General features: G+C 29.9%; 11 non-coding genes across 11 annotated transcripts; all 11 read right to left on the bottom strand.

Moving 5' to 3' along the window:
• Window positions 1–6,673: 6,673 nt before the first annotated feature.
• Trnat-agu lies at window positions 6,674–6,747 on the bottom strand. The gene has a single exon. It is a non-coding gene; the product is annotated as a tRNA-Thr (tRNA).
• Window positions 6,748–7,237: 490 nt separating this feature from the next.
• Window positions 7,238–7,311, bottom strand: Trnat-agu. The gene has a single exon. It is a non-coding gene; the product is annotated as a tRNA-Thr (tRNA).
• A 111-nt stretch (window positions 7,312–7,422) lies between these two features.
• Window positions 7,423–7,496, bottom strand: Trnat-agu. The gene has a single exon. It is a non-coding gene; the product is annotated as a tRNA-Thr (tRNA).
• A 115-nt stretch (window positions 7,497–7,611) lies between these two features.
• Window positions 7,612–7,685, bottom strand: Trnat-agu. Its single transcript has one exon. It is a non-coding gene; the product is annotated as a tRNA-Thr (tRNA).
• A 114-nt stretch (window positions 7,686–7,799) lies between these two features.
• Trnat-agu lies at window positions 7,800–7,873 on the bottom strand. Its single transcript has one exon. It is a non-coding gene; the product is annotated as a tRNA-Thr (tRNA).
• Window positions 7,874–7,987: 114 nt separating this feature from the next.
• Window positions 7,988–8,061, bottom strand: Trnat-agu. The gene has a single exon. It is a non-coding gene; the product is annotated as a tRNA-Thr (tRNA).
• A 113-nt stretch (window positions 8,062–8,174) lies between these two features.
• Window positions 8,175–8,248, bottom strand: Trnat-agu. The gene has a single exon. It is a non-coding gene; the product is annotated as a tRNA-Thr (tRNA).
• A 112-nt stretch (window positions 8,249–8,360) lies between these two features.
• On the bottom strand, window positions 8,361–8,434 carry Trnat-agu. The gene has a single exon. It is a non-coding gene; the product is annotated as a tRNA-Thr (tRNA).
• A 116-nt stretch (window positions 8,435–8,550) lies between these two features.
• Window positions 8,551–8,624, bottom strand: Trnat-agu. The gene has a single exon. It is a non-coding gene; the product is annotated as a tRNA-Thr (tRNA).
• An 856-nt stretch (window positions 8,625–9,480) lies between these two features.
• Trnat-agu lies at window positions 9,481–9,554 on the bottom strand. The gene has a single exon. It is a non-coding gene; the product is annotated as a tRNA-Thr (tRNA).
• Window positions 9,555–9,669: 115 nt separating this feature from the next.
• On the bottom strand, window positions 9,670–9,743 carry Trnat-agu. Its single transcript has one exon. It is a non-coding gene; the product is annotated as a tRNA-Thr (tRNA).
• Window positions 9,744–10,571: the final 828 nt, after the last annotated feature.

The following is a 10,571-nucleotide window of genomic DNA, read 5'->3' as shown; positions in this document are numbered from 1 at the left end:
TATTATATTTAGATTTTTCTAAAATATCTACAAATATAAAATTTAAATGGAATATATTTAATATTACAATTTTACTCGAAGTTTGAGTATATAAATAAAAACAATTATAAGAAAATAGAAAATTTTAGATCCAGCATATTGTAATTTATTATTTGAGTTCAGAAAAAGAAAAGAGAACATAAATTTTAATGGAATTTATGAAATTTTTATCGGATTATGTTAAAATTTTACTTGAAAATTTAAATGTTAAAATAAAACGAATTAAAATATTTTTTTAATAAGAACTGAAAAATTAATAGATTGTAAAGTTCAGACATATTTAAATTAAAACTTTGGATATCCAAAAACATTATCACAAACTAATTAAAAAAACTAGAAATTTCAATACCTTGTATACTTAATAATATAATTTTGATCAAAAATTCGAAGATCTAAATAAAAAATCAAAAAATAAAAATATTGGTAAATTTCATAGAACACCATGAGAATTAAAATGTAAAAGTCAGGTAATAAAATCCAAAATTTCAGTAATTTCATATAATATTCAAGAAAATTATATAATATAATGATAAATTCAATTCATTGAATTATTATTTTAAGAATATACCTACTAATATATTTTCAATGAAAAATTCGAAGATTTAAATAAAAAAATCAGGAAACAAAAATATTGGGAAATTTCATAGAACATAATGAAAATGAAATGTATATGTCAGGTAATAAAATCATAGAATTTCAGAAATTTCATATAAAGTTCAAAAATATTAATTTCAAAAGATACTAAATAGAAAATTAAAGATACACTATGAAACTTTTGAAAATTCCCACATGAAATATGGAAAATATAAAAAAAATATGAATTTTAATGTATTAATACAATTTAACAAATAAAATGTTCAAATAATGAGTATTCCAAAAAACAAAAAAAAAATAGAATTCTCAAATCAAACGTTGGAAATCTAACATAATGATAAGAGAACTTGCAAGATTTGTTTGCATTTCTACATTCTAGCCTAGTGCTCGTCATAAGAGGGCAACCCAAATCACTCTTCTTTTTTATATCAGATATGTATATCTAATGGTGTTTACGTATATGTGTTCCAATAATGCCTAAAAAGGCAATTTTCACTTATTTTGGGATCTATAACCTAAAGTGAAAACTTGATATTATACAGCTTGATATCGAGCTGATCGATGTTGGGCCAATTTGTTCTAGCCAAAGTTTGATAAGAAATAAACAAATAGTATGAGAAAAATTTGTTCAATTTGTTCTAGCCAAAGTTTGATAAGAGATAAACAAATAGTATGAGAAAAATAATGTTCAAATATTATTACCATCAAAGTAATTCGCCAGTAAGTTCAAATACCATACACCAATGGTACAAATAGTACCAAAAGACAATAATTCTATATATTTCCATCAATTTATTTACGTGAAAGTGAACAAAATCGATTCCAACAAATAAACTAAACAAGCCTTCAATCGATCAATAATAACAATGAAAAGCAGTTTCGATTTTATCGATATTGACCCTGTCGTCGTGCGTGACTGATCTCGATATCTGATATCAGATATTCGATATTTTTAATTTTATTTTAGTAAAAGACAATCGGAAATTATAAGATGTGAGTGAGTGTGCACGATTGTGAATTTGATATTTTTAATCCGCAAAAGTGTCGGTGTAATGCAGGTGGATCAATTTTACCTTTCAAGGTTGTGGCCAATGTTATGGCAAGGCCATGTTATGCTCCAACTTCCATACATTATGCTACTAAAACATACTGAATACTGTCAAAATGGCATGTATTTGCTGTGCATTCAGGCGATTTACACATAAACTGCAACGTCATTCGTATGTTATGAAGCTGAGTCAGAAAGACCCTGTTATCTGAGATCGTTATTTGACATTTGGGCGGTTTCTAGGCTAGTTTTTCTATCTAGTAATATATTTATATATTACTAATCTAGAATAATGTCGCAATCCAAAAGAGGACTCATCAAAAATTTTATGAGAATCGGTGCAGTAGAAATGGAGAAATCGTGGGTATCGTATCGAAAAACACAGTTTCCAAAAAAAACGCTTTTAAAGTTTGGGGCGAAACAGACATGGATTATTGAGGTCAAATAATTATATCTCCAAAAATAATTTTTATTTTGAAAAATTCTCTTGCACACACATTCTTGAACAGTTAAACTTTATAAAAATCGTTTTTTTTTGTTTCAAAATTGTATAGTATAAAGAGAAGGTTTCAAAATCAGAGATATCAATTATATTGAAATTACTTCATGTTCTTTCTAAACTTAGATTTGTAATTTTTTGTGAATATAATTTAAAAAAAAACGTACTAAAAACTTTTTTAGACGCATTTTAGAACCAAGTAAAGTTTAGCATTTATCAAACATTTTTTTAATATTTGAGAAATAATAAATTGAAGTAACATTTATTATAATAGGTCAGTTGCCTGATTCAGAACAAATGACTTAAATTCTATAAATATGTAACACCAGACTTGAGAAACTAGTTTCATAATACATACTGTAAATATAAAGCAAAACTTTTATAATTTTGCGACCACAAATCATAATATGAAAAACTTATATAAAAAATGTTTATCCCACCTGGTTAAGTGACCATATTAACTTTATGTATATATATATATATGTAACAAGTTGAACGATTCGAGAATTAAGATTCATACGCCTTCGGGAAAATACAAATCAAGTAGAAAATATAAGGTCGATAAACTTTGATATGCACTTTTTTATTTGCATTATTTAATGGAACTTACTTCCTTATAAATATCATCATTGAAATGTATGAATATATTGAACAATTATATTCTACGATTTTTATGAAATTAATTTTTTGACGATAGATATCATGGTCTTGTAGATCATACTAAAATATTACGGCCCTACGACAAGTCGTTTAATTTTAATAATTCTTCAAAGTTTGAAAAATAAGTTAGGTTTTCTTGATTTAAGTCGATTTCAAAAAGTAAAAACCTTTCGGTAAAACTTCAAATAAAAATAAAATAACGTGACAAGAAAACTGCATTTCAAATTTTGCCAAAGTTGCCAAATTAATTGAAAACTGAAATCATAGACTCTAGAAGTCTAGGACGATTTTTGTCGGAAAATTTAATATGCTCATATTTATATGGTAGGTTCCTTATGACGTTAGAAAGCTGCAACTTGCCTTAAGACTAAATTCTTCTTCAACTAGATATTGTTTTTATTAAATGCAATGTTAATTTTGCAGACTTAGAAGATTTTGTTTCTATTGATAATATCAAAAAATGAAGATATATCCTACTAAAACACTTAAATCATTAAATAATTTAATTTAAAACAATGATAGTTTTATGCATCTGTTTTCACCAATTTACTTTTCTATAGACTATCATTTTTTATTATAGTAATTTATTTTTGTCAATTAAGAAATGTTATTGTATTTATATGAATAGTAGAAATAAAAATTTCAAATCAAATCATAATTTTAATAACATATAAAAATAGTTATTTAACGACAGACTGAACAATCACAAAGGCGTGACTGTACGGAGAAATTTGTATCAAAAATTTATTACTGAAAAATAATGGACTATTTTAGATTTAATGAATAATTTGGAATTAGTAAGTATAATTGAATCAGTAATCTCTAATGAAAGTTTTAGGTTATTTAAACAAAATATTTGAAGAAATTTGGATCTTTTGATATTTGACAAATTTATTTTAACATTTTTATATAGATTTTGTGAAAAAGTAAAATTAAAATGGTATTCTCAATGAAAATTTTTGTATAGACAAATATACATCATATCTATAAAAAAATTAAATTTGTAAGGTCGTTTTTTAAAATTTTGCGAAAAACGAGCTAAAATCCGGTTGTAAAAAAAACGTATTAAATAATTTTACACCGCGTGCTGTTTTATGTGAGATAATTATTATTGATCTTTTATTTTTTATTAAAACGGCGACACTTTCTTGTACATATATGTATATACTTCCGATATATAATATAACTTTCTACAGAGCAAAATATTACGAAGTCGGAATTAGATATAAATTATAAGAGCAATAATTTGATTAATTTATTATCTGCAGATAAAATTGCAGATAATTTATAGTTTTAATTCGATTAACCGGTTTTTGGAATCTTGCAAATTGCAGCTCATTCTTGCATTTTTATTAATAGAAATAAAATAGTTGTAACAGCAACTTTTAAGCAATTTTATGATATAAATATAATAATAAAAAAAAATTAGATTGCACTTTAATTTGTAGTAGATATGTATTTATTTTGATTAACAAAGAAATTCTTTGTTAAATCCATTCACTGAGCTTAATAAAATCAGTAACTATTAAATTGTATTCTATTGAATTTGCTATTGGTTCTAAATTTATCATTGAATACAAAATGTTGAAACATTTAGCACAGAGCTGAGAAATTTTGCTACCTAAAAATTTTGACTATAAATTTAACTTTGTGGATTTGTATTAAGTTTTTTATTGTTTTCATATTTCTTGTGCCTACTTATTAAATTTTTTTAGCAAAATTAATTAGTAACATAATATTGTATATAAAACAATATCCATTTATATATACCATTAAAACCAAGAAACAGTAACAAAAAACAACACAATTCCATCTCAACTTATCGAAATTAAATTAATAGCATCGTTTATTCGAAATTGAATCCCATACCATCTAATTATTCATAAATATTCCTTTACAGTATATCATTGTTAATGAATTTCTAATGTTGTAGGATATTTTAATCTAAGACAGAGAAAGGAATCAGTAATTCTATAATAGTGCTTTCGTTCGATAGGTTTTTTCTATGGTCTATCGCATGTGTATCGAGATTGCGAAAGTTGTGTTAGATTTTTTTTTGATTCATTATTCGATTGAAGAAAGAAGAAGAACGGAAATTTTTGAAGATTCGTTTTTTTTCAGATTTTTTCGGATTTTTTCAGAATTCTCACGTTCCGGTTGTACAGGTGAATCATGAAGCTAAATACACCTTTTTATTATCAGATTTTAGAAAAGTACATAGATACTATTTTTTTAAATATATATATGTATATATATATATATATATATCTTATGTTTTAAATTTTTTTGTACGGACGTATGAATTCAAACTCCACCTACACGGTTATTCAAATTTTGATAAATCTTTTTGCAATTTGTTAAAGGTGTAAAAGATGTAAATGATTATAAAAATACAGTAATATTGTAGAAATAAACGGAAAAGGTTGCAAAAAACAAACATATCATTGTTCGACACTAAAAACATTTTTACAGATTAGAACAGTCATCTGCCAGAAATGCCATTTCACTTGAAATTTGAATTTTGGTTCAATTATGAGCTTAGACAATATTAGAATATAATATATTCATGTTTAGGCATAAGAAAAATGCAATGTCTACATTACTACTGCCAGAAAGCAGCTGATATGTGCCAGAAATTAAAACAATGTAAGATACAGTATGTGTGTGATTGGCAGATGAAATTATATAAATCAGTTTGACAGATTATTTTTTTAACTGAAACATTTCGCCTTACTTTACTAAATAAATTCACGATACAAACAAAATTTACTTATTCAAAAAAATATTTAAAAGTTTCATTGGATATTAAATATTTAGTTGATCGTAGATTGAATAGTGCACATATAAACAGGATTTGACAAATTTATTCACTTAAAGTATGAACTTAAGAAATAATGTGTATTAAATTATTAGTAAGAAAAATGTAATTCAGATATTACAATTGCTAAAAACCAACTAATATATCGTACCGGATTATGAAAATTATAGACAAAGTTATTGAAGCAATTATGTTGTGTGGTAAAATCAAGTGTGAATTGTTTTTTTACCGCAGATACTATATTATTTTTTTCTGAATTTCTTATACTACTTATGCCAAGACCATAAATGAAACACAAAGGCAGGACACCAAATAGGATATTATAAATTATAGAATAGGATATTAAAAAATTTGGGGGCGTGGGTACAGTACAACATCTGCCGGGTCATCTAGTATATATATATATATATATATATATTACACACATGTGATTTTCTATAAGTGTGTATCAATATATATAATTAACCATTATTCATTTCTACTAACAATTAAAATTAATAAAATTCACTGTATTTAACGAGGAAATCGAATGATTTTGTATCTTTTCATGTGACATTTCACTGTAGAAAGCAAAATACAATCAATTACCTACAATCTCTACTGAAATTGTCAGCACAGTAGAGTAGAAAATATCAGTAATTATTGTCTCTGATAAAATGCAGATGCAGACGACGACGACGACGTACTATTAATAGTAAAAAAGGAGATCGCACGACTTCGTGTTGACCTAGTGCAGTTGACAATGACAAAACTTTAATTACAGAAGACTAATTATTTAATTTATCGATTTAACTTTCTTCGGAAAGATGAAGGCACTTTCAGAAATTTGAGATTGATTAATATAAATCCATGGACTCGCGTAAATATAAGACACTACTGTAACCAATTAAACCGTGGCGCCGTTGTTTTCCAATTTGAATTATTATGAGTGAAGACAAAATTTTGAGGAAAATCTCTTGTAAAAATCTCAAGAATCAAGGCACCTACAGACCGGAACAAGAAAAAATCAAGTCCAAGGCTCCGGCGAGATTCGAACTCACGATCTCCTGTTTACTAGACAGGCGCTTTAACCAACTAAGCCACGGCGCCGTTATATTTACGAACAGATTTACTCAAGTTAACGACAATATTTTGAGGAAAATCTCTTGTGAAAATCTCAAGAATCAAGGCTCCTTTAGGACAGAACAGAAAAAAATCAAATCCAAGGCTCCGGCGAGATTCGAACTCACGATCTCCTGTTTACTAACAGGCGCTTTAACCAACTAAGCCACGGCGCCGTTGTTTTCCAACGAGAATTACTATGAATGAAGACATTATTTTGAGGAAAATCTCTTGTGAAAATCTCAAGAATCAAGGCACCTTTAGAACAGAACAAGAAAAAATCAAATCCAAGGCTCCGGCGAGATTCGAACTCACGATCTCCTGTTTACTAGACAGGCGCTTTAACCAACTAAGTCACCGGCGCCGTTATATTTACGAACAGATTTACTCAAGTTAACGACAATATTTTGAGGAAATCTCTTGTGAAAATCTCAAGAATCAAGGCTCCTTTAGGACAGAACAGAAAAAATCAAATCCAAGGCTCCGGCGAGATTCGAACTCACGATCTCCTGTTTACTAGACAGGCGCTTTAACCAACTAAGCCACGGCGCCGTTGTTTTCCAACGAGAATTACTATGAATGAAGACATTTTTTGAGGAAATCTCTTGTGAAAATCTCAAGAATCAGGCACCTTTAGAACAGAACAAGAAAAAATCAAATCCAAGGCTCCGGCGAGATTCGAACTCACGATCTCCTGTTTACTAGACAGGCGCTTTAACCAACTAAGCCACGGCGCCGTTATATTTACGAACAGATTTACTCAAGTTAACGACAATATTTTGAGGAAAATCTCTTGTGAAAATCTCAAGAATCAAGGCTCCTTTAGGACAGAACAGAAAAAAATCAAATCCAAGGCTCCGGCGAGATTCGAACTCACGATCTCCTGTTTACTAGACAGGCGCTTTAACCAACTAAGCCACGGCGCCGTTGTTTTCCAACGAGAATTACTATGAATGAAGACATTATTTTGAGGAAAATCTCTTGTGAAAATCTCAAGAATCAAGGCACCTTTAGAACAGAACAAGAAAAAATCAAATCCAAGGCTCCGGCGAGATTCGAACTCACGATCTCCTGTTTACTAGACAGGCGCTTTAACCAACTAAGCCACGGCGCCGTTGTTTTCCAACGAGAATTACTATGAATGAAGACATTATTTTGAGGAAAATCTCTTGTGAAAATCTCAAGAATCAAGGCACCTTTAGAACAGAACAAGAAAAAATCAAATCCAAGGCTCCGGCGAGATTCGAACTCACGATCTCCTGTTTACTAGACAGGCGCTTTAACCAACTAAGCCACGGCGCCGTTATATTTACGAACAGATTTACTCAAGTTAACGACAATATTTTGAGGAAAATCTCTTGTGAAAATCTCAAGAATCAAGGCTCCTTTAGGACAGAACAGAAAAAATCAATCCAAGGCTCCGGCGAGATTCGAACTCACGATCTCCTGTTTACTAGACAGGCGCTTTAACCAACTAAGCCACGGCGCCGTTGTTTTCCAACGAGAATTACTATGAATGAAGACATTATTTGAGGAAAATCTCTTGTGAAAATCTCAAGAATCAAGGCACCTTTAGAACAGAACAAGAAAAATCAAATCCAAGGCTCCGGCGAGATTCGAACTCACGATCTCCTGTTTACTAGACAGGCGCTTTAACCAACTAAGCCACGGCGCCGTTATATTTACGAACAGATTTACTCAAGTTTAACGACAATATTTTTGAGAAAATCTCTTGTGAAAATCTCAAGAATCAAGGCTCCTTTAGGACAGAACAGAAAAAAATCAAATCCAAGGCTCCGGCGAGATTCGAACTCACGATCTCCTGTTTACTAGACAGGCGCTTTAACCAACTAAGCCACGGCGCCGGTTTTTCCAAACGAGAATTACTATGAATGAAGACATTATTTTGAGGAAAATCTCTTGTGAAATCTCAAGAATCAAGGCCCTTTAGAACAGAACAAGAAAAATCAAATCCAAGGCTCCGCGAGATTCGAACTCAAATCTCCTGTTTACTAGACAGGCGCTTTAACCAACTAAGCCACGGCGCCGTTGTTTTCCAACGAGAATTACTATGAATGAAGACATTATTTTGAGGAAAATCTCTTGTGAAAATCTCAAGAATCAAGGCACCTTTAGAACAGAACAAGAAAAATCAAATCAAGGCTCCTCCGGCGAGATTCGAACTCACGATCTCCTGTTTACTAGACAGGCGCTTTAACCAACTAAGCCACGGCGCCGTTATATTTACGAACAGATTTACTCAAGTTAACGACAATATTTTGAGGAAAATCTCTTGTGAAAATCTCAAGAATCAAGGCTCCTTTAGGACAGAACAGAAAAAATCAAATCCAAGGCTCCGGCGAGATTCGAACTCACGATCTCCTGTTTACTAGACAGCGCTTTAACCACTAAGCCACGGCGCCGTTGTTTTCCAACGAGAATTACTATGAATGAAGACATTATTTTGAGGAAAATCTCTTGTGAAATCTCAAGAATCAAGGCACCTTTAGAACAGACAAGAAAAATCAAATCCAAGGCTCCGGCGAGATTCGAACTCACGATCTCCGTTTACTAGACAGGCGCTTTAACCAACTAAGCCACGGCGCCGTTGTTTTCCAACGAGAATTACTATGAATGAAGACATTATTTTGAGGAAAATCTCTTGTGAAAATCTCAAGAATCAAGGCACCTTTAGAACAGAACAAGAAAAAATCAAATCCAAGGCTCCGGCGAGATTCGAACTCACGATCTCCTGTTTACTAGACAGGCGCTTTAACCAACTAAGCCACGGCGCCGTTATATTTACGAACAGATTTACTCAAGTTAACGACAATATTTTGAGGAAAATCTCTTGTGAAAATCTCAAGAATCAAGGCTCCTTTAGGACAGAACAGAAAAAAATCAAATCCAAGGCTCCGGCGAGATTCGAACTCACGATCTCCTGTTTACTAGACAGGCGCTTTAACCAACTAAGCCACGGCGCCGTTGTTTTCCAACGAGAATTACTATGAATGAAGACATTATTTTGAGGAAAATCTCTTGTGAAAATCAAGGATAATTAATTATCACAAAAATAGCTAAATTTGAATTCTCTATCTAATAAAGAACTTGTTCTTTTAAAATACATTAAATTAATTCTATCTAATTTAGAAGTACAATAAAATCCCATATCGATAATATTTTGAGGTATTTAAAAAAATATCAAGGTGCCTCTATATAAAATTTTATTTGCAGTTTAAAAATACACAAAATGGAAAGAGTTTTTTTTAAGTATAAGTAAATTTGTCTTTAATTCATATAAAATTGTGTTTGTCATATGAAGAAGAATTTTTTCAAAAGGCTAATATATTAACCTTTGGCAAACTTTGACTTGAGGAAAAATGGAGAAAATGATTTATGAAGATAAAATATAAATAACAAGGCAAAATAACAATACTTATTTTCACTGCAAGAATTCATTTCGAAGTTATTTATCTATTCGAATGAATTACCATGAAGAATTATAGGCAGCTAGAAGTGCCAATTCCAATTGATTGTTACTAGAATTTATTCTGAAATGATTAAATTTTTATCTTTGTTGTAAAATAGATAGATATTAACAACTGTTTGCAAAAACTTGCAAAAAATCTATAATAAAAGAAGTATTTTGAACAAAAATTCTTCTAGAGTAAAAACTAGTCTCTAAAGAAAATTGAAATAAAGAAGTTACAGAGAATGTTTCAAACTTTAATCTGTTGTTTTTTTTAACAAAATTGAAACAATAAAAATTTATTTTTTTTGCAATGCACCTAGTTGAAATAAATGATAAATTC

The sequence above is a fragment of the Ctenocephalides felis genome, unplaced genomic scaffold, assembly GCF_003426905.1.
Source record: "Ctenocephalides felis isolate EL2017-DRISC unplaced genomic scaffold, ASM342690v1 CF-g0.4_SCAFFOLD_03573, whole genome shotgun sequence".
Taxonomy (NCBI): domain Eukaryota; kingdom Metazoa; phylum Arthropoda; class Insecta; order Siphonaptera; family Pulicidae; genus Ctenocephalides; species Ctenocephalides felis.
The sequence above is the reverse complement of the archived record's forward strand: the minus strand, read 5'-3'. Positions and strand labels throughout refer to the sequence as shown.